This window comes from Phocoena sinus, chromosome 5 (assembly GCF_008692025.1).
Source record: "Phocoena sinus isolate mPhoSin1 chromosome 5, mPhoSin1.pri, whole genome shotgun sequence".
NCBI classification, from domain to species: Eukaryota; Metazoa; Chordata; class Mammalia; order Artiodactyla; family Phocoenidae; genus Phocoena; species Phocoena sinus.
This window is the reverse complement of record NC_045767.1, coordinates 84,017,192-84,041,888: the sequence shown is the minus strand read 5'-3', so window position 1 is coordinate 84,041,888 and position 24,697 is coordinate 84,017,192.

The window sequence follows — 24,697 nt, the reverse complement described above, 5'->3', positions numbered from 1 at the left end:
CAGAACCACTGTTTAAGAGCAATTAAAATATTCCTCTATTACCAGTAAAACCAATGATGTGGATTTTAAAAGTTCTGATTTGTAGCCTTTGCTAACATCTGTTGCTAATTCAAGCTACTCATGTGATGTCACTGAACATGAAGTTGGGAAGAAAGGAACATGATGGAGCTGGTATGAGCCAGTCCAGCTTACCACTGGATGGGGCCTTTATGTTACAAAATGCTTGCCTAAGTTATGATTGTGTACAATCACTGTACAACCAACTAGGTGATCATAAGATCTCTTTTTATGTGGTTGTTTGTTACTGACTTTCTTATTTAATTTTCAATCAAGTTAAATGAATAATGTCCAGAAAACAAAATCCTTTTAAAATTTTCCCTTCTACTTGACTTTCCTTACTCCTCTATTGGAGTAAACTCCTGGCTATTGTAGTTTGTCAAAATTCTGCTTGTTCTTTATCAATCCAATTGCAGAATAGGGAGGGAAGAAAAGCTTCTGATCCTGGGAGACTAGGGAGAAAGTAACTTATGGTAGAGTGGTGGAATTGATTTAAAAAATAAGTTATTTCACATTAAGGGTTATGTCACATGTTTTTTAGTAAAAACCCTTATCCTTATTATGATGTTGGCTCCCCAGGGAAGAGGAGAACATCATTAAAATAAATACAGACATAAACACACACAAACACAACTTTGCTCTTTTTTAATAGGTATATTTATAAAATCTGTTTTTTCTTCCCCTTAAAAATGAAAGCATAGTGAATATCCTAAAATAGATTTTCTATCCTGATGCCTAAAGAGTAATGTCTCATTTCTCAAGGAATATTGAGAAGGTCTGAGGATAAATAAGGATAAATATCCACCTTTGAGGATAAGGATAAGGTTTGAGGATAAATAAGGAAAAATATCCACCTTTGAGGATAAATAAGGCTGCTGTCACCAACACATTTTAATACAATATAGTAAACAGTAACTTTTATTTACTGCAGGGTTTATCATATTTTTAATACACTAATTTGAACTGACAATGTCTGGAAAGATAAAAATATTTACTACTGAATTTTATTAGGCAATGAAAGCATTCTGAAAAAGAACTATTAACATTTTGATGGATATGAGTATGATTGCGAACGCAGTTTGGAAAATTCTTATATTGGAAGTTAAATGGTTTTATAGGTCTTAGAAATAGCTGTAGCTATGAAATTGTCACATATCAGAATTGATAACAATTCTATTGCTGATAATTGGAAGCAAGTTTTTCTGGTTCAAGTTATCATTTTTGTTGATTAGCAGATTAAAGCATTAATGGCATGTAGCAGTGCAAAATCAACTGCTAAGGAAAATAGCAAGAAATTCAAGGGGTATTTTTGTTGAAATAATGATTCAAAAATTAAATCGTATGCTGTTGTCTACAACATTATTTATAACCCAATACTATGTATCTATTCATTTCAAGTTTACTTAATTTTTTCTCTTTCTCTAGTTGCTTTGTTTTTCCAAATGATTGATTTATAACATTATTACATTTATATATAAATATGTAAATATATCTATAATATATCACCCCTATCTATCTATCTATCATCTCTTATATTATGTACTTATATCCTTAGGGAGATTTTTCTGTATGTGAACAATTTTGCAGTCATCCATAGCAAAATATAGTTACACATGTAAAGTTAATGATGACTGGATTTGCTGTGGATGATACTGGATACCATAAGTATTGATAAACTTGTCCATGAAACTATGACATGTACTTTAAATATTAAAAAACAACTTATACACATCACACTGATAGTGGCAGTATGTCTATATCATACAGAGTAATTCAGTGTACACAGAATATTTATTTCTTCAAGCATCTAGTGTAATTATCAGAACATCTGGACAACTGGTATATATATTTAAGTAATATATAGCCAATACATGCTACTCTGACATAAAAAGAAACAGGCATATTTTCATCTCACCTCCAAATATATGATCTTTCCTGTACCTGCTATCTATTTTCTTAACTATTAGTGTGAATTTTAAATTTCTCTCTAGATCAAGGCCTCATTTTGCTCTGGATTCTATATTTCTCTTTTTAAGATCTCATTATTGCAATTATTGCTTTTGTCTGATACATTATCAACTTCTGTATCTATATCTCTACTAAATCATTCTTATAAGCATACAAATAGGATCTCAACTTTCATCTCAAATATATTTATTTATTCCAAATTTAAATCCATACACTTTTCAGCTATGAATTCATTATTAATTTCCTCTCCACATCAAAATTTTTCAAAAAGGATGTCTATAGTAAGCTAATCTGCATTCTCACCTCCCTATGATTCCCAAACAACTTCAAGCAGTCTTAGTCCCAATACAACACTGAAACTGTTTTTGGTAGTCACCAAAGACCTCCACATTACTAAGTTCTGCTGAATTAAAGCCTATACATAATTTACTTGTACATACTTTGCCATCCTATATCATGTTTTTAAAAAGTGTGGTTTGATGGTGACATTTAAAAATTAAGACATCACAAATACATTTTTGTTATCTCTAAAATCTGAAGAATACTTCAGAGCTGCCCCACTTCACCCTACCAATCCTGATGCCCCCACCATTCCAGCAGAGACTTCAAATACAGTCATATTCAGGGTGAGTGCCTCCCAGCCCCAGGTAAAAGATAAAAGCCAAGATTGCCTGCAGGTGAGGGCCACTGGAGGTGATCAGAGGCCCCGAGTTGAGCTCTGTATTCCCTGGTTCTCCAGAAATAAACAAGAAGTGATGGCTTTGGTTGATACTGGAGCCGAATTTACTCTAGTTCATGGTAATCAGAAGTTTTCTGGCCCCCTCAGTATCCAGGCACTGCCATAAAGTTTTGGGGAGCTGTTTGGTCAAGTAAGATGTGCACTGTCCCAGAAGCTGTGACTGATAAAGTGGAAGTCTATCCAAACCCTAAGAATGTGAAAGAGATACAAGCCGCTGTAGTGATTTAGGGGTTTTGGAAGACTTATTCCCCACCTGGCACAGTGCCTCCATCCCTTATACTGCCTTGTGAAGTGTGGGACTGGAGATCAGAGCAGCAAGTTGCCTTTAAGAAGTCAAAAATACTACCGAAGCAGATTAAAGCCCTGGGCGTCTCCCAAACAGGGCTACCATTTGACACAGATGTATCTGTGACTCTGGAAGCTATGAGTTGGGAACTGTAGCAGAGACGACACAAGAAAGTACTCCTAGGATTTTGGTCCCAGCTCTGGAAGGGAGCAGAAACCTGATATACCCCTTAGAGAAACAGCTCCTGGCAATGCACACAGTGCTCCTCCAGGAAGAGCCTCTCACAAAGGAAGACCATGTCATGATAAGAACTTCCCTTCCTGTCAAGGGGCAGCCATGGCTCAAACTCCCAACAAAGGAGCATGCTGTCCACTGTCTCTAGAATTGCAGGTGCTACTAGGCCCTGTAGAATATGTAGATCTTACAAATACCCCTGCCCCTATTTTGTGGTGGCCCCTGTGGCCTGCAGAAGGGGACTGGGGAAAATTCCTGCTGATACCTGGTATACTGCTATATCTAGTTTGGCATTCTATTCACATGGACTGTCGTAGCTATTCAGCCTAACACTGACACCATACGGATTGGGAACAGGAACAAGCCTCAGCAGCTGGTGGGCTCAACTCAGAGTGGTTAGGCTGGTGAACACTTATAAACCCTGGCCATAATCAGTCCCTTTGCACTGACAGCTGGGCTGCTCTAAAGGGATAAATTCTATGGCTTGGACCAGCGGTCCCCAGCCTTTTTGGCACCAGGGATTGGTTTCGTGGAAGACAATTTTTCCAAGGACGGGGGCGGGGGATGGTTCAGGCAGTAATGTGAGCGATGGGGAGCGGCAGGTGAAGCTTCACTTGCTTGCCCACCACTCACATCCTGCTGCGAGGCCCTGTTCCTAACAGGCTGCGGACAGCTACGGGTCCGTGGCCTGGGGGTTGGGGATCCCTGGCTTGGACAATGGGAAGCCAGGGGGTGGATGATTATGAATAAATCCTCGTGAGGTCAGGATATATGGACAGACATTTGGGTCTGCTTGAAAGAGCCTGCAGCAGTCCTTACTGTCTTCCACATATGGGCTCATAAGGAGCTGACATCCGCCAGCAATCAGGAAGCTGATGCCTTAGTTCAGGTAACAAGCCCTAGCAACAGACCCTTCAGTAGATACAGCAGAATGGATCCATAAAAAGAGGCCACCATAATGTCCAGGTGGGATGGCATATTGCCAAGGATGCCAGATTGCCCTTGAAAATACAACTTGGTTAATGCAGTAACAGCATGTCCTCTGTATTTTAAACAATGCCCAAGGCAACTTCCAAAGGAATGTGGGGTCATCCAATGAAGTTCCCAACCAGTGAGAGATTGACAAATTGATTATATTGACCTCTGAGTGAGGGCTCCAAATATGCCCTGGTTTGTATGGATAGTGTATCTGGCCTAACCCAAGCATTCCCAGTTGCCTTGCAAACCAAGCTGCCACCATTAGGAGATTAAAGAAGCTGAGTATCATGTATGAATACCCTCATCAAATAGCAGTGATCAGGGGCCATATTTCAAAGGTCATGATGTTCAAGACTGGTCAGAAAATATGACATTGAATGAAGGTTCCATCTCTCCTATATACCTGCAAGCCACAGGGTTGGTGGTCTATGGAATATTAAAGCAGCATATTATATAACTAAACTGGTTAAACCACATTGGCTGGGTGGACTAATTTACTATACCAAGTTTTAATACATTTAAATGATCAGCACGTAGGGCCTGTTGCCCCATATGCCAGACTGCAACCACTGCTGAGACACCCAACACCAAGTCCCACTGCCCTCTCACCGTGCATCAATGTGTTATGCTGCTGAGAATGCCAAATCCCATTACACCTGGGAAAGTCTTCAACTACTGGAATTTGCAATGGTACATTCCACTGGGAGGAGTGAGTTATTCCCTACCCCTGGATGAGGGGGAACCACTTATAATCTCCACTGAAAGTGGGAAGAAGGTGAGGGTCCTGGTCTGTCATATCTTGCCACCAGTTCATCTCCTCATGTCCAACAGTACTGCCTCCCCTAGCCAACACATATGGTATGCACAACTAGGTCTAATTCCTAAAGCTGCAGCCACATTAACATTTAAGGATCAGGTCACAAGTGTATTTCTTACAGAAGGAGAACTTATCATACAAGTTCCTACTACATATCTGTCTTTTTGATCTTAGACTTCTACTGCTTCTGTGGTGTCCGGTTAGGAGATGGGCATCCAATGAAAAAACCTTTCTACAGGGCTTCCCTGGTGGCGCAGTGGTTGAGAGTCCACCTGCCGATGCAGGGGACACGGGTTCGTGCCCCGGTCCGGGAAGATCCCACATGCCGCGGAGCGGCTGGGCCCGTGAGCCATGGCCGCTGAGCCTGCGCGTCTGGAGCCTGTGCTCCGCAGTGGGAGAGGCCACAACAGTGAGAGGCCCGCGTACCGCAAACAAACAAAAAAAAAAAAAAAAAAAAAAAACCTTTCTACAGTGGGCCCACTTGTATGCTCAGCAAATAAATCAATCCACCCGCTGGGTATGTGGGCAGCTGCCCCTCCCTAGCTTGTCAGGATTGCCGCAGTGGGTATCACCACTCCAGGGAGGGAATTAGAAAGCCATAAAACAGTACATCAAGGAAGAACAGCTACGACTAGTACTCCTAATTAAATTACCAACACTGATTCAGAAACGTGGCCTGTGGCACACACTGTGGCCATGGCTATTCTTTATCTGTCAGTCAGACTACACAGGCAGCCCATCAAACTGCTAACGTGAAGAAACCTAAAAATACCACCATCAGAGCCATCTGCGGCTATACTCAGGTTTGGGCTAAGTTCATGTGCCTTATCCTGGGTTATAGACATCTGAGCACTCATGCATCCCTATTGTGGGAACAAAAAAATGACTCTAAACTGAACTCACCGAATTAGATCAAGGATATGAGATGAATATGACCAGAAATGTACAGTCATTCTGTCATATTAAAGGATAGTGACTGGTTTGGCACTGGTTGGTCATGCTGCCCAGGTATTTACTGGGCAGCCCTGAATGGTAACCAGTGATTGTGTGACACAAAACTGTGGCCTTGGCTTCCACCTAGGTGTTGAGGCTTCTGCACCCTGGCTTTTCCGTAAGCACAGCGGAGAATTCCTCCCCCATGGTAACAATTGCCAACCTCCCTCTCCTCAACGGCAGATGGGCATGATCTGTTTTCCCTGAAACAGTCATTTGACCATTATCTTTGTTCCCTTCATTGGCCTGGAGGACTTTATAGAACACATAGAAGCCCTTACTACATTAACCCAGCAAGCCTTAAGTGATAGCCAACAAAGTCTATCCTTACTGAACACTGAAATGTCTCTAATAATAAAAGCTGTCCTCTAAAATAGGATGGCTGTGGACATTATCACTGCTTTGCAAGGAGGCACTTGTGCAATTATTCAAACACAGTGTGTGTGTTCATACCTGATGAGTCTGCTAATGTATCACCTTTATTAAATCACATGAGAACACAAAAGTGAAGCCCTGAGTGATCTGACTCCCAGCCTAGGGTAATTAACAGATCAGGGGTTTGGATCATAGGTCTCCTGGGGGGAAAAATGTTACTTATTTTGTGAATCATTACCTTAATCTGCCTTTTCTCTTGCTCATGCCTATACTTTGCTGTCTATGTGGTATCTGCCCCCGCTGCAGCCAGACAGCAGCCAAACAAACCACCTTCACGCTAGTGAAACCCTTGCTGAGGACCCAGGGCCTACTGCGCAAGAGGGAGCACATAAGATTGTAAGAGCTGGTCCTGACGAGGGGTGGAGTGCTGAGGGAGGTCATCGACAGGACCTGACGGAAAATTGCCTCATGAGCTAGACCCGGTCAATTGGAGGCTCACCACCCCCTCCCCTGTCCGTGGAATGTGCATGCTGCTTACCTCCCCCCACGCCAGAAGCTGCCGTAAGGACACAGCCACTGAGACATCTGAACCATATACGTGAGTGAACCCGGTTAAGACCTCTATGCAGACTTTCAAAATTCTGGCGGACTGGTGTGCAGAGCTACTTGTCTTGCCACCATCCGAGAGAAGCCTTGTATTTAAGTTCCTTGCTTATTAAAATTGCCACCTACCAATCTGGAGTGGTCGGCCTCTTTTCTCCGTCGCTCCCTGCCCTCCATGTTCAGGTACCAGTTTCAAATTTCACCTGGGAAGTTCTTGATGGTGTGGACTGACTTCAGGCCAGGCCATAATTCTGGGCAGATCAGTTTGCAGCGTCCATGGTAAGGGGGTGCCCTTTGCTCGGTTCCATTCCGGAGAGTCTGCCTGACAGAACTGGGAGATTCATCAGGGCCTGCTGACACGTCTCTGCCCTTTTGAGAGACTTGTTACCGGGGGGTCACTGTTGGGGTGTGCAAGCTCCACGGTGGGGCAAGGTCCACTGTCCTGTACTGGTCACAGCTGTCTAGCAGGGCTCTGTATTCTGGCCAGGCCACTGGCGGGTCGCCACACCGCCGTCAAGGGAAGCAGGCCGTCCAGAACACTGCGGGGCTCCGTGATGGGGCGGTGCCTGATGGGGCTTCCGGGCTGGGCGTGGCCAGTAGTCAGAGCTGCGCATGGGGAGCCTGTGGGCCGCGCCTTGCGGTCTGGCAGTCGCCAGCAGGCCTTTACAGCTCGGACCCGCTCCTAACAGGCTCCAGGGCTGGGCGGTGGTGAGAAGCTCTGGACAGGACCGCTGCGGGAGCCGTGCACCTGAGAGAGGTTGGAGTCAGCTCTTCATTTGCGTGTGGCCGGTTCCAATAGCACTGTGGTGGGGCGAGGCTCGGGATGAGCTCCTCAGTGGGTCTGGGCCGGGAGGCATGTGTGGCTGCTGTGAGGGGTGGAGGGCGAGGAGTCATTGCTGAGATTCGTGTGCACTGGCCGTCGAAGACCGTGTTCCTATTCCTAGCTGTCCCCAAGTGGTCTAACCATGCCAGGTTCCCCCAGTGTTCTGTGTGAGTTGAGGCGGAAGTGGGCGTCTTTGGCGGCGCCCAAGTGACTGAGGACGTTGGACATCCACCTTGGTCTCTCTTTCCCTCACGCGGGAAATCTGACCCCTGCCCCATCCCCCTTTTTCTCAGCGCCTAGCTGTGGCAGCTTGGGGGCGGGGTGATGCCGATAAAATGCAGCTGTTCTTCTTACCCTTTTACTGCATATTTTTTCTCAGATTTTTGTTTGGTTTGATTTGCTCCATGGGTGACCTGTAAACTTTCCCCTGAGTTCTGTGTCAGAATTCTCACGAAGGTATTCTTCATGGATAGTTGCTTAATTGGTGTTTCTGTGAGAAGGACTAGAGCAGAGGACCTCTTATCCTGCCATTTTTCTGAAGTTACTTCAGTTGCCATTTATCGTCGTGAATGCATCTTCAATTTTTTAATAGTATATTTAGGGGGAGAAGTTATATGTTGCCGGCCCCAGTTTATTTTATGTTACTGGCATAGTCCTGGTAGACCTGGATTTCTCAGATTCAATGCTGTTTCTATTTGGGGCTAGAATATTCTTTGTTGTGGGCAGGTTCCCTATGCATCATATGGTGTTTGGCACCCACTTGATTCCGGTAGCAATCCCCCTCCCCCGTGGTGACAAGAAATATGTCGTCACAATAATCGAAATACTAAACACATAAATAAATAGTAGGAGAGATTCAAAGGCAGTATTTTTTTTTAAAGGTTGTGTTTTTATCTGTAGGCTATAAGTTTAATAGTTTACTATGCATTTGTCAGGGACATGGAATACTTGAATAGCAGAATATTAATCTAATCTAATGATGCTACTTTAAAGGAGTATATGTAATTATATTCATCTTGAGAAAGAGTCACCTTAAGTTTTTAAGAAGTTCTGATATTTGTTTTTATAGATAAAATATACAAGGAATAATCACTGGAATTCTAAACTCCAGTATGTTCTCCCTCAATAGCCAAGAGATAATTTTACAATGTAAATCACATTATGCAACAGCACCATCAACAAACACTCCCCTACCCTAAGCCAACTATCTACTTTATGTTCAGGGGTTTTCCATTCAGAATAAGATCAAAGCTCCCTACTGTAGCACACAGAGTTCTATTTGGTCTGGGGCTGCCAGTCAGGCCAGCTAGAGACCACTTGTTCTTTAATAGCCAGTGTCACCCTGGCCTTTTTCTTACTCAAAAAGTATACCAAGCGCTTTCCTGACTTAGGGCCATTCAACGGGCTATTTAATCCTGATGGAGTGCACTTCTGTGGCCCTAAATAATCCTGGAGGCTTCACTTTAAATATTAAATGAAGTATCCATACACAATAATCAATTAAAATGAGACTGTTAGATAAATTTAAAAACCTGCTTATAACTTGAACAACTTTGAAGAAACAATAAAAAGACCTTAGCTTACTTTTGATTGAAATAGGTGGGAAATGCAGAAAACTGACTGAAGTTTAGGTTTGCTTATCTCTACAAATGGAAATGAGAATTTCCATGAATATAAAACTAAGTAAAATACAAATACATTTTTATTTGGAGTAGAAATACATTTCTACTGACAGCTTTATGCTTGAAACAGTATTTCTTTCAGAAGCATTTATTTTCCTTTTATTCTGATTAAATATTGAATACTCTTGGAATAAAACAAACAAATATCCACAAAGCAACCTGAGTAAAATTATCTATTCTTTGAAATGTTACTTATTCAGATAGATCATTCCTTGCCTTCTAATATAACTGGTAGTGGGCTCTATGTTTACTATATTTCATAGCATAACTAAGGTATCATTCCTTAATGTATGATATTTGCATGGGTTTACCTCATTTTAGCACCAAAATTCTGATTCTTTATGAAATGATATCGTAAAAATCCAGAAGTTTTATGTATAAAATTAACTGGAAGTTCTTTTTGTTTTGTTTTTAAACTGGACATTAAAAAGAAGAAGAGCAAAAGAGTGACTATGTCCATTAAAAACAATGACTTATAAATTGTTTTTATATTTAACTTGAATATGCCCTGAGACTACAAAGAAATTAAAATACATTGATTTTGAACTATGATTCTGATATTAAACTCTCACCTCCTCCTCCCCACAGAATTGAGAGAAAGGTTTTGTTAGTCTGGCTAATAAGTTATATTTATTCTGGTCAAGAGTGTTCTTTCTAGTTTTACTTATCATTGTTTTAATTTTTCTGCCTTCTTTGATGTGTTTTAGAGCTCTTTTTAGTCTTTACTTGCTCAATATTTCTGAGTTTACTGGTAGTTGATTTATAAGAACTATCTAAAATAATTTAATTATCAACTGATTCTACATTTAGGCATATTGGCCCTATCTTGGTTAATATATTTTAGGTAGAAAGTGAGAGAATTCTAATTTAAAACAACTTAAAAAAATAAGGGACTTCACAGTGGTATTTACGTATGGCTGAATCTAAATGTTCAAGAGGCTTCTGATGCCTGTCCATCTCTTAATTTCTTAGACAGAATCTTGCGAATTGTGGGACATGATGGCCACTAGTAACTTTATAATCACATGATCAGTTTTTCAGGCTTAATCTTAGTCAAAAACTGTGGCACACATTCTAGAGGTGTTGTCTGCTTGACCTAGCTTGAGATGCATGCCTCCTTATGTCCAAGAAAGAGAAATCATTTTATTAAAAAAATGATCAGGATTTCAGAAAGACAAAAACAGTATGTTATTACCGATTTTTTTATTCCATGTCTTTAAATTTTTTAAACATTTACTTAAGAATGCATACACTGATGAAAAAAGAAGTGTCGTTCTTATATTTTTATTTATTTTTTTAAAGATTTTTATTTTTTTTTGATGTGGACCATTTTTTTTAAAGTATTGAATTTGTTACAATATTGCTTCCATTTTATGTTTTGGCTCTTTGGCCGGTAGGCATGTGGGATCTCAGCTCCCCTACAAGGGATCAAACCTGCACCCCCTGCATTGGAAGACAAAGTCCTAACCACTGGACCTCCAGGGAAGTCCCAGAAGTGCCATTCTTTTAAAACAATGTAATCTTTGCAAAAGGCTACCTCTGTATCAGGATTCACAGCACTTCAAGTATCCAGTCAGTTTTTTTAAGGGAAAATTTTCACACTTACAAAAATGTAGACTCTGGTATAATGAACCATCAAGGAATCATCACCTTGATTCCACTTATCAATTCAGAATTGATTGTTTCATCTACTAATACCCCCATCCAATGGATTATTTTAAACCCAATTTTAGATGTTCTATGATTTCATCCACAAATATCTCATTATTGGCTGCTTGGAATCTCTTTAATTTGACCCCTGATATTTTTGACATTACTAAAATGATCTATTTATCATTTCATTTACATTGTTGTTTGCACAATATCCCATTCACAGCTTGTGCCTTTTCTACCAGACCTGCCTGGAATCAGTTGTTTCTCCAAGGAATACTGTGGATTCCTTGGGGATTTGTGTACTGTACTTTAAAAATACCATTTTGACTTCTTATAACGTTTGTCCCTTTAACCATACAAGTTTGGGACACCATTCCTGCCTTTTGAAATTTTTATTTTTGCCTCTTTGACTTATAAATGGCTTCTATTCAAGTTGTTCATTCATTCATTCATTACTTTACTATTTATCAAGTGCTAACCATATGCCAAACAGCGTTCTAGGTACTGGGAATATGATTCTGAACAACAGAGTAAACATTTTTGCTTTTATGGAGCTTTCTGGAGAAGCATTGATTTGACTTGAGTATACTTTGGAGCTCTCCCTCAAACTGCTGTCGTAGATGTCATATGTGCTCTCCTCTCCACAGGCTCTGCCCCCTGGCTTGGTCTGTTGGTTGATATCACATTTAAGAATGATTACTATCAAAAAAAAAAAGAATGATTACTATCTCTTTCATAAGCTCTTCAACATATTAGGTGACTGTTATACTTGCTGTTTTTGGAATGGTTTATTTTCCCAATTTTTTCTGCATCTGTCTTTTATTTCCTGTATATTATTTCCATACTCTTAATTCTCTGATATATTTCTTCAAAAGAACAGGTCATTATCAATTCTTTTGGAATAAAAAAAAAACCTTTTTTTAAGAGTAGACTAAATTTTTATTCCTTCAGAGCCAGAAACAACCAACTTGTCTTGGCAGATGTAGGAATGGCATTGAATCATCGCCACTAAAAATTTAAAGGTATTGAATTAGACCACTATTGTGTCAGATACATAAATAAATACAAACAGAAAATTTGCACTTATATTTTACAGATAAATAAAAAAGTGAATTTGGATAAAATATTTTAATATTAAAAATTTTAAAAAGCAAAGTTTTTATTACTGTATTTTATTTCATTACTGTATGTTATATATTTTATATATGGTAACATACTATATATAATGCATTTATGTAATTCACAATAAAATACCTGGGGTAAATAATTAGTCCATGACTTTTAACATGAGTTATGTAATAAATATTGAGTTAAAATCATTGGATTTTCTATTTTATTTCTGAGAATTTCACTTCTTAAGAGTTTTAATGTAAGAAGACACTTTTGGAGATATTGTAACAAAACATTCCTTGTGGGAATTTAGTTTCCTAATCAACATATAATTTAAATTCAGTTTATTGGCTAAATGACAGTATATGCAAAGTTGTTATGGTTTTTTTTCCTTTCCATATAGGTGAAACAGAAATAGATGATATTGATGTTTTTTCTACATGAAATAGTATATATTAGGTTTAATGATAGATCAATTCCTTGGAGGTCGGGAGAAAGGCTGGTTGATTGATATTATACATTATTAGCCTTGGAGTTAGGTTGAGCCTAATTATATTCATTATGTAGCACTTTTTAAAAATTTTGGCATTTAAATGTAAGTATGCTACATTAATTGCAGAAGTTACTTTTTCTAGTCATTTCAATTTTAGCCTATATTTTTTTATTTAATAAGGAATAAATTATCCTAGTAAATATTCTTGCCAGTCAGAATCAAGAAATAGTCTGTTCAGAAATGTCAACTTTCTGAATATGTTTAGAACAGAGTTAGAACGAGCAAAAGAAGCTTTAAATATCTGTCATGGGCTGTGACAGCTTAAACTTCCCTATTTTACATTACAAAATAGTGTCTGAAATTTGCTTGCACATTTTGTAGTTGGTTGAATAAGTCACAGATAACAATGTTCTTCCCCAGATAACAAAGGGAAAAGTACAAGCACACATAACTAAATTGATTATTTCTTCCTTGGAGGAAAAAAAAAAGACACAAAGAATAAACTTCACGGTAGGTTGTTAGCCACTCATGAATTCTTCAGTACTTACTTTAATGTGAATATTTGGTATTTATTGGGTCAACTATAGTAACACTTTTAAAGTTGCCTGATGTTTTACAGGAACAATGAATATACTTTAAAATCAGGAAAAAAAGTTAGCATATCTCCTCTTGTATTTAGTATTTTAATAGGTTTAGCTGAGTTCTCACGTTTTTGCTAAATATAGGAAATCTATAATTACACATTTTTTTCCTAATATCCCCAAGAGTGTAATAGAAAATAAAGTAGAAAAAAAACAAGAAATAGACTTTGCCCTTCAGAAATTTTCATCCATTATATGAATTTTTGAATGTAGGTTGGTGTCACAACAACTAGGATAGAGTCTATAGATAACCTGAGGAGGTTATTTTATTTATCTATTTTAAACCTCCAACAACAAACATCTATTATCATACTCACAGACCTATTGGGAAAGCTGTGCTTTAAGCTAAGAGTCTGCTGGTTGGCTGAGTTGGTGCTGCTCTATGTGTTTCTTGTTCTGGGATTAGTAGGCTCCCTGGGCATATTCTTCTCATGGTAGTGGCATAAACATAGTAGGGCTTAATGTGCCTTTAAATATACCCTTAAAATGCCCTACTGTGCTTAATAAGCTTTTGCTTGTGTCATCTATGCTGCTGTACCACTGGTCAAAGCTAGTCACGTGTCTGAGCCATAAGTCAAAATTTGGAGAGATATGCCCTAAAGAGCTAAGCACATTACATTGCCAAGTCCAACATCATTAGAGCAGAAGAATATACTCTCCTATGGCGGGTGAGTGGGGAGGTGTTGAGAAAGTCAATATTTACTGAACACCACTCTAGTTTATATAGCCTCCAGTAGAAATGAAAAACACAACTTTGCAGGTGGACCAGTGGGAATTATGGTGAGAAGGTCAGTCCTACTTCCACACAGTATATCATCCTTTGTCTCAGTGTATATACTGCATCTTGCAAAACTGTACTCCAAGCCTATAGGAGTTAGAGCTGAGCCTTTTGTTGGCTATTCCAGTGTTCTGTCAGGTCATGTACTTCTGGGTGTTGTGGTATATGAGAAAAACAGTGGATTCTAGGGTCATTTGCCATTCAGGCCACCTCCTTCAGCATAAAATGGATCACTTGGTCAGAGGTTATGTTACGAGAGGGCCCACATCAGTAAAATAGTGATTTTATTTAAAATATGAATTTCCTGAGAAAACTCTTCTGATTCTAAATAAATTAATTTAGAATATAATGTCTCTTTTTATATTAGGCTGAATAAATGGTACATATATTATATATGTATATATATTACTACTATTACTATTCAAGTATCAGTTAATAAAATAAAACATTAAGCTTTCATTTAAAAATAATGACTGTCTTTTATCATTATTTGTCTTCAGTTACACTTTCAACTAACAATTAAAATCCTAAGCAATTATCTAAACTCCATTGTAGAGTATAACTTACTTCATATTCTTTTCATTTAAGAGGTGAATAGCATTTTAAATAAATAAAAATAGTGGGAAAGTCTCCTTCATTCCAGTCGACTTTATAAACTGAAGAATAAATATTTTCAAAGAAAAAAGTGAGCTTTAGTTGAGCCATTATTTTTGGTGGGCCATTATTCAGCCCACTACACATAGAAAATTAAAAGTTAAAATCTTGACTCCCCTTACCCTAAAGATCACTAGTGATTTGTCCCCAGAGGTAACTGCTTTTCGAAAACATTTTGTGCACACTCATATATACATACAAAAGCAGTTCATTTTTATTTATCCCCAAATTTTCAAAGATTACATACTGATATTCACAGTGAGCTTTAGTTGAGCTCCTTACATGTTAGCAGTGCCTACACATTGCATCTAAATCTTATGCAAAAGTCATGGTATTAAAATCAACCAAATACCCATAATCCATTAAACCTTCATTAAATTCATTAAAGCTTCTATAACTAATTTATTTTATATGTGGTACTTTTAAAGATGTGTATTTCTAGTTCCTTTTTGTTATAGTTATGCTGGAACACATGACATTTTTCCAAAATATAGTCCTCATTTTCAAAGAATAGAGTAGATAATTTTCTCTGGCTAATGATTTGGGATCTGATTTAATTGATGAGTAAATATAAATGCTTTCTGGTACTGTGGAAGGCTAATGGAGTACTATTGGAGGAAAAACAAAAGGATAGCTGTGCATACACAGGCACCTCTGTGTGTGTGTATTTGTGTGTGTGTGTGTGTATTGGGGCTTAGAAGGAAAGTCCAGTAGTTATGTGTTGAGTGCCTTAAGGCTAGTTCATTAGATTGATCAGAGAGTGAGTTTTCAGCCTAAAAGCTATATAGCAGAGCCTAGTGGCTAGGGGAGCCACAGGGCTCTTGAACTCTATGAGAATAATTTTGTTGCCCTATTAGCATAAGTTGCCCAGAATCAGTTATAAGCCCAAATAGGAACCCTGGATACCAACATGTTTAAACAAAGAGATTATGGTGTTGGTACTTACAGCAATCTAAAACATTCACTCCAAGCTAAGCATTCAATAGTTATGCATCTATTTCAGATAGAAAAAGCATACTGATTAAAATCCCATATGGCTCAAAATTAGTTGGAAAGCTAATGTGTTTAATGAAAAAATATCTTGAGTGGCTGAACTGAGCACAAATAAGCATAGATAGAAATGTTAAAACCTTTTTGCTCATTTCCATTGTGCCATGACAGTCCTGGTTTGACCATGTAGAGACAAGAAAACTTCCCTGCCTGACATGGAGAAGGAACTGATGATGGAAGCATGACATCTACTGAAGAATGAGGAAGAAGGTGGTCTTTTCCCCCTCCCCACTTTTCCTTTGATTATAAAACTGTAGCCCACTAAGTTCTCGGTGTGTGGCACCCTCTCGCACACCCACTTGTAAGCCTCACAAGCATCCTATTCTATCTATTCTATCCTATCACTTCTTATCTATCATTGCCTCTCGCTGAATTCTTTCTGTGCTGAGACATGAGGAATGGGAGGTCCTCAGATACCCCCAAATCGCCACCTAGTGGTTTCAGTAATATTTTATATTTTATATAAATATTTTAGTAATAAAGAATATGTTTTATCATAATTTATTTGAAAAAATTATCTGGAGGTTTAAGTTAGATCTAGGTTGATGAGATATTCAAATAAGCTAATGCAAAGTTAAAATTGCTTAATAGTGACTCAGTTCATTTTCATATTTACTGTGTCTTAGAACACTGTTTAACTTCAGGTAATAAGTCACATACAGACTGTATGCTGTTTTTAATCTAGCAGGGGAGAGAGTTATTCAAACATACTATATTTTCATATAGTAAACAAGTAGATCAGAACGTGTAACAGGAGAAAGAGGATAATTAAGAAAACCAATATTTTCAGTGTTGCCATTTTTAATGAGAATTTGGAGAGTTTGTGGATTCTGCAGTAGTAGGTCATGGGATGAAAAAAATCATAGTTTTTTGAAGGACTTAGTGTAAGGAAATAGCAGACGTGGAACCAGTGAGAAAATAACCAACTGAAATCCAAATGATTAGCAGAACATTCAGTTGCTTAAAACACGCCAAGATATAGACAGTGTTCCAAACGTGATGTGCTTTCCTAGTTTGCTGATTAAGTTTATCCAGCGGCCAAAAAACATGGTATTTGTTTTCATTATATTACTAACAAATATATAATTCTAAAGGTTTTTAAACATAACTTTTGAATACTTTGCTTTTGCTCTTTTTTTGTAAATTTATTTATTTTTGGCTGCGTTGGGTCTTTGTCGCTGCGCGGGCTTTCACTAATTGTGGCGAGCAGGGGCTACTCTTCGTTGTGGTGTGCGGGCTTCTCATTGCGATGGCTTCTCTTGTTGTGGAGCACGGGCTCTAGGCATGCAGGCTTCAGTAGTTGTGGCACACGGCCTCAGTAGTTGTGGCTCACAGGCTCTAGAGCGCAGGCTCAGTAGTTGTGGTGCATGGGCTTAGTTGCCGCACTGCATGTAAGATCTTCCCAGACCAGGGCTCGAACCCGTGTCCCTGCATTGGCAGGTGGATTCTTAACCACTGAATGATCAGGGAAGTCCTCTCTTTTATTAAAATATAAAAAACATTGAAATAGATTCTTGAGATTTAAAAATTCTTAAGCTAATTTGCAGTCAAAAATTTAAATGCAGTTTGTCTTTCTAGCAATTTATCTTTTAGGGAAACAGATAGACTCTTATATCTAAAAGAATTGGTGTATTTGAGTTTTTCACTTCATGAAAGTGAAAAATATCCATATGAATAAATAACATTTTGCATATACTAAATATTTAAAGCAATCATATGATGACAATGGAAAAGAAACCTGTGGCATTAGAGGTGCATTTTCATTTTGTTAAAGTGATTTTTCTTTTCAAGTCTGCAAAAATGTAATATCTTATTCTGAAGGGATGGAGGACAAATAAAATGACCTTAGTGTTACATGAATTCCTCTTATTTGTTTCCAAACAGAATATTAAAGGAGGTATACCAGCAAATATGGTTGTTGTAAATCAACATTTTTTTAAGACAACAATTCTTTGGTTTACTAAGTTCTCTGTTTTTTGCTGTTTTTCTTGATAAAGCATTATTTCTTTATTTGCTGTACTGTACAAACTCTTAATAGCACAGAAAATATTTAATGAATATGTCACACAGCATGATCTGAATGGATAGAACATCTCCCCTAAAGCAGCAGAGCAGCAGGAGGTAATTAGAGCTCTCCGTGATATTTATTACTAATAATCTTCATTGACATTTGAAGTTGATAGGCAGTATTTAAAGATTTCTACTGTTGGCTTAGGCATACAGCTTTACAAACTATATATCTAACAAAATGGTTTGTGATTTGTGAAGATATACTTTTTCAGGCTTCAGTAAGATATGAAGTCATTGTACCCCAATTCCCATTTATTATAGTTGTAAAGAACCAACTGTCTTGTAAATACTGTCTTTCAGTCTGAGTAAATATATAATAAAATTAAGGGACTTAATGGAAATTAAATAAAATCTCATTGCCATGTTGCATAAACATGTTTTTACAGAACCTTCCAGAATTAAATGGTTCTAAAAACAAGTAGTTACTAAAATCAAATCAGTATACCCTAAAGCATAGAGAAGACATTTATCAGAAAGATCTTTCTAAAAATTCAAAAAAGGAAAAAAACTAAATGCAAATGAAAACAAATAGAATGCAGGCTTTGGTCAATCTTGTGTGTGTAAAGAGAATAATGAAATGGATATAAAACTCCTAAAGGACGGGAGAAGCAAAGGTATATTCTTCTGTAATATTTCCTGCCATATTTCAGATAGAAATATTAAAAATGTATTTTCCTAATACCTTCATCATATCTATTTCTCTTTGCAAATACAAGTCAAGATAGGATCTTGAATTAATCAAGATAGGATCTTGAATTAATCATAGAATTAATACATTTCATTAAAGATATAACTAATGTTTTTCCTCAACTATTATTTTCTAAAAATTAAAGGCTTAATTTTAAGTAAATTTTGATGGGAAAGTAATTTTTTCCATGTTAGAATTTCCAAATTGGATACATTATTTTCCTTGAGTTTCTACGTTATTACTTTTTTAAAGTTAATGTTCAGCAGTAAATTATCTTTTATCTCTATAGAAACATGATTCTTTGCATAAATGACTCTAATTTATTGGCTTTTCCTTATTATTTTCAAAGAAATATTTTAGAGGCAAAGTTGTAATTTTATTAAAATTATTTTATCACAACTTCAGCCTATGTTCTTCCAGCAGGACTTTTTTCTGAAGCACATGGAAGCTAGGATGTAGAGGCTTAGATATCCTTCCCTTCAGGGAATTTCAACATATGCTTAAATGAAAAATCTAACGAGACTTCCTATTTCTAAAAATTTCCTCCATTTTAAAGAAAATGAAACCACTCAATTTAATGAACATGAGTGGATGGAGAATAGATAAATTGCATTAAACTCAGAATTTATTTATTATCTATATTGTTTAAATGTGGTTTCTGAATAGTATTGAGACAAAATAAAATAGAATTTAAAAAAAGTGAAGATAAACTTATTTAATATACATAAGGAATTTAAGAAGGAATCCTAATATGTATAACAGATTTTTTTTCATACCAACTTAATCCATATTTCACCTATGAATATTTCATGCTGATAACTAACCAGGGAAGAACATAAGTAAGATTAAGATCAGTTAATTACTTTATAATTTCTGTTTGGTATTCCCCAAGTAAAACATTTGGCTTTCCAAATTAGGAAAAATATATACATGGTGTATAATCTTTGTTGTCACCTACAGAAAATTTTATACATATTATACTCCATACACATAACATTTTAAATTGTATTAAATATCATTTTTGTTTTATCTCTTTAAGTGATATCAAGTTAAAATGAATCATCTCTAATGCATATAAATTTCTGAAGCATTCATTATATATGTTAAAAGCAAGGTAGTTATTTCAGAGCAATCTATTAATTCAAATTGCCGTACTAGAGAAATGAAGCAGTTTTTAAAAGAAATAGGTGTCTGCAAAAGCAGTCTCTGTAAACGTTTAAATTGTGTTAACCCTTCAGAGTTATTAATGTAAACATAGTGACTGTTTCAGTGTTCACTTTGTTTAATGTGTTGTTCCCATATGATTTCAGAGTAAGGTGTAGGAGATAGGATAACATCAAAGCATAAAATATTTTGGAAGTGTTTAAAGACCCTGCTTCACATGTAACAATTTGTGCCTCACATTCGCAGAAAGCCACTGCATCTCTGATTGATTACCCATGTACCTCTATGAAATAGCTGTTCCCTGGTGCTCTGGGGAGAGCTAAGAACGACACTGCCTACTGGAGGTCACAGGTATTCATTATTCTTAGTCTGTCTTGTTTACACAAATAGAAAAATAAAATGACTTAGAAGTCAAGGCCAATAGAGATGCACCTTTTCTCCTTAACTTGAATCTGCTACAAAAATCTTATTAAAAACAGTAAGACAGGGAGAGCAAAGTATATGTGGGTGTGTTTAAAAAGTCCAAAAATACATTGTAATAGAATTTAGAGAACTTTTTAGGTTTGCAGAAAAATTGTGCAGAAAGGACAGAGAACCCATATACTCCCTATCATTCTGCACAGAGTTGCCCCTATTATTAACATCTTGTATTAACATGATATATTTGTTACAATTAATGAATCAATATTGATATATTATTATTAATTTAAATGCATAGTTTACATTAGTTTGCAGTTTGTGCTATATGATTCTAAGGATTTAGGAAAATGCATGAAGTCAGGTATGCACAATCAAAGTATCGTATGGAGTAATTTCACAACCCAAAATTGCTATGTGCTACATTTTACATTGTCTCACACTCCCTCTGAACCCCTGGAAATCACTCATATTTACGTAGTTTTGCCTTCTCCAGAATGTTTTATAGTTAGAATCATACAGTATATAGCCTTTTCAGATTGACTTCTTTCACTTAGCAATACACATTTAAAGTTCCTCTGCGTCTCTTTTGTTGTTTGATAGCTCATTACTTTTTTTTTCTCATTACTTTTTAATTTCTGAATAATATTCAATTGTATGGATGTATCATATTTTACTTACCCATATTCCTATTGTAAGCTATCTTGATTGATTCCAGGTTTTGGCAATTAAGAATAAAGCTTTTATGAACATACATAGGCAGATTTATATGTGGATGTAAGTTTTCAACTCATTTGGGTTAGTTCCTAGATGGATGATTGCTCCATTATGCTGTTTTCCTATAAATACATTGTACAAAAATGTCAAATTGTCTTCCAAAGTGGCTGTACCATTTTGCATTTCAACCAGCAATGAATGAGAATTCTTGTTAATACATGTCTTTACCAGCATTTGGTATTGTCAGAGTTTGTGGTTTCAGCCGCTCTAATAACTGTGTAGTGATATCTCGTTGTTTTTTTAAAAAAAATGTATTTATTTATTTATTTTTGCTTGTGTTGGGTCTTCGTTGCTGTGCACAGGCTTTCTCTAGTTGTGGTGAGTGGGGGCCGCTCTTCGTTTTGGTGCGTGGGCTCCTCATTGCGGTGCGGTGGCTTTTCTTGTTACAGAGCACGACGGGCTCTATGTGTGCGGGCTTCAATAGTTGCAGCGTGTGGGCTCTAGAGTGCAGTCTCAGTAGATGTGGTGCATGGGCTTAGTTGCTCCGCGGCATGTGCGATCTTCCTGGACCAGGACTTGAACCTGTGTCCCCTGCATTGGCAGGCGATTCTTAACCACTGCGCCACCAGGGAAGTCCTCATTGCTGTTTTAATTCACAATTCCCTAATGACATGATGTTGGGTATCTTTTCATAAGCTTATTTGACACTTGGATGTTTTCTTTGGTGAGGTGTCTGTTCAGATTTTTACTCATTTTAAAAATTGGATTGTTTATATTCTAATTGTTGAGTTTTAAGCATTCTTTGTATATTTTGTATAATATGTATTTTGCTAATATTTTCTCCCAGTCTGTGGCTCATCTTTTTTTTTTTTTTTTTTCTCTTAACTGTTTTTAATTTTAATTAGGAGTCCAACTTCTCTCTCTCTCATGGATTATGCTTTTGGTGTTGTATCTAAAGATGACCAAACAAAAGGTCATCTAGATTTTCTCTTTTATTATTTTCTATAAGTTTTATAGTTTTGTATTTTAAATGTAGGTGCATGATACATTTTGAGTTATTTTTTGTGAAGAGCATAAGGTATTAGTCTATATTAATTTTTATATAAATTTATTTTATTTATTTTTGTCTGCATTGGGTCTTTGTTGCTATGTGCCGGCTTTCTCTAGTTGCAGTGAGTGGGGGCTACTCTTCGTTGCGGTGTGCGGGCTTCTCATTATGGTGGCTTCTCTTATTGTGGAGCACAGGCTCTAGGCTCACGGGCTTCAGTAGTTGTGGCACACAGGCTCAGTAGTTGTGGCTTACGGACATAGTTGCTCTGCGGCATGTGGGATCTTCCCGGACCAGAGATCGAACCCATGTTCCCTGTATTGGCAGGCACATTCTCAACCACTGCGCCACTAGGGAAGCCCCTAAATTCATTTTTTACATGTAAATTTTCAGTTATTCCAGCATATTTATTGAAAAGACTATCCTTTTTCCACTGAATTGCCTTTGCTCGTTTTTCAAAGATGAGTTCACTATATGTTTGTGGATTTATATCTGAGCTTTCTATATGTTCCACTGATCTATTTGACTATGTTTTTCACCAATACACTGTCTTGATCAATGTAGATTTAAGTAAATCTTGAAGTCAGTCAGTGTCCATTCTCCAAATTTGTTTTTCTTCAGTGCTGTGTTGGCCATTCTGGACCTTTTGCTTTTCCATGTAAATTTTAGAATCAGCTCGATGATATTAAAAAAAAAAAAACTTGCTGGGATTTTGATTGGCATCATGCTGAATCTATAGATCAAGTTGGGAAGAACTGATATCTTAACAATATTGATTCCTCCCATCCACAAACATGAATATCTCACCATTTATTTAGGTCTTTGCTTTCTTGTATCACAATTTTTTTACAAGATTTCTTTATGTAGACCTTGTACATGTTTCACTAGATTTATACTGAAGCACTTCATTTTTTTGTGCTAACATAAGTGGTGTTGCATTTTTAATTTAAAAATCCAATTGGCCATTGATGGTATATAGAAAAGCAGTTAACATTTTTATATAATTTATTACCCTGTATCTTGTGAACTTGCTATAATCCTGTAATAGTTCCTGTAGTTTGGTGTTGTTGCTAATTCTTTGGGCAGAAATAAAGCTTTTATATTCAAGATTCATTATTCATTCTTTCCATTTCTAACATTTTACACTTTACAGGATATTTCTGACATAATGGGATGAATGAAGTATATAACTAAAAAATAATTTATCCCCTTATTATCTATTTTCTTAAGCTTCCTGGTATTTTACCACAGCATGCATGGGTAATGTAGTGACACATTAGTCATCTCTTCTCTAATTAAGCATTAAAAATGTGCAATTTTACAAACACATTAAATTTATTCCCAGGAATCCCTCAGAGCTAACCTACTTTTCACTTTAGTCTACTTTTATCCATTTCTCCTCTAATTTGCTCACCAATTCCTGGTCACACAAATACTCCTTTTTAGATCTGATTGAGATACCAATACCCACTTCTTGATTTGGCCACTTGTTTGATAGGCATCACTCTGAAGAAGAACCAAGTCTCAACTTTGTATAAAACAATTCATAAATGTTTAATTGGTTTATGAGTCTCAGAAAAGATCTATATTTGTTATCAGAAAATATGTTAGTATTGGACCAAGTGTACGTTTGCTATTTTTCATGAGCTTCCTAAAACTGTGTTCGTAAAAAATGGGCGAAATTCATTTTTTAAACTCAAGAAGACTTTACATTTGATAGTGTCTGAATTCTCATTTTCTGATCATTCTTCTCTGCTCTACTGTGTACTATATGCTTCGGCTAACTGCACTTTGCAAACAATAGCCACAGAAGAGTAATTCCTAATCATTTGAGAATCCCAAAGTGACAGATTTAAAGAATTGGTTGTAGCAGTGTCATCAATCTTAGATGTCATATAATGATGGTATTGAAGCAAAGCTGTTCTTACTGCTTAGGACACTTGAATAATTGTACCATGATAACTGAAGCTGCTAAAAAATAATGAGAAAAGTAACAATGAAAGCATTAAAATCTCCGCACAAAATATTCACAAGATTAAAATGAACTGAACATGTTTCATAATCAACAATAACCACAAAAAATGTACAAGTTGCACTTATATCTATGTACATGTGAGTATATTTACAGAATGTGTATATATCTACTCAACAAAAAAAAATGAGTGTGAAACAGTGATTTCTTAAGGACTTTTTATACCTAAAAAATGTGCACTATTCTTTAACTGAAAAAAATACAACTTGGCGTAGTTTTACCAAGACCAGCTTTCTTTTAAATGAGCAGTACAAACCATTTAAAAATACCATTGGCATAGAAATATTCCATTTGCACAGCCAAATTAACATTTATTCTACTCACATCAGTGCTACTGTTTTCTTCAGTTTCTTTTAATCATCTAATGCCTTTAATATTATTAAATAAAGAGAATGCTAGATCTTTAATGAAAATATACAGAATTCCTCATAAATATGCATCCCCTTTAATGCCAGGAAGAAGATGAAGAATTTCAAAGAAAACTTAAAATTAACAGAACTAAAAGATAATCTGGCTACTTGAATTCCTTGGAAGTAATCACTCATACATCCTTATTTATATGGACGCCTGAATACTTATCAATTCAAGAAAATATATTACTGACCTCATAATAAAGGTAGTTAAATC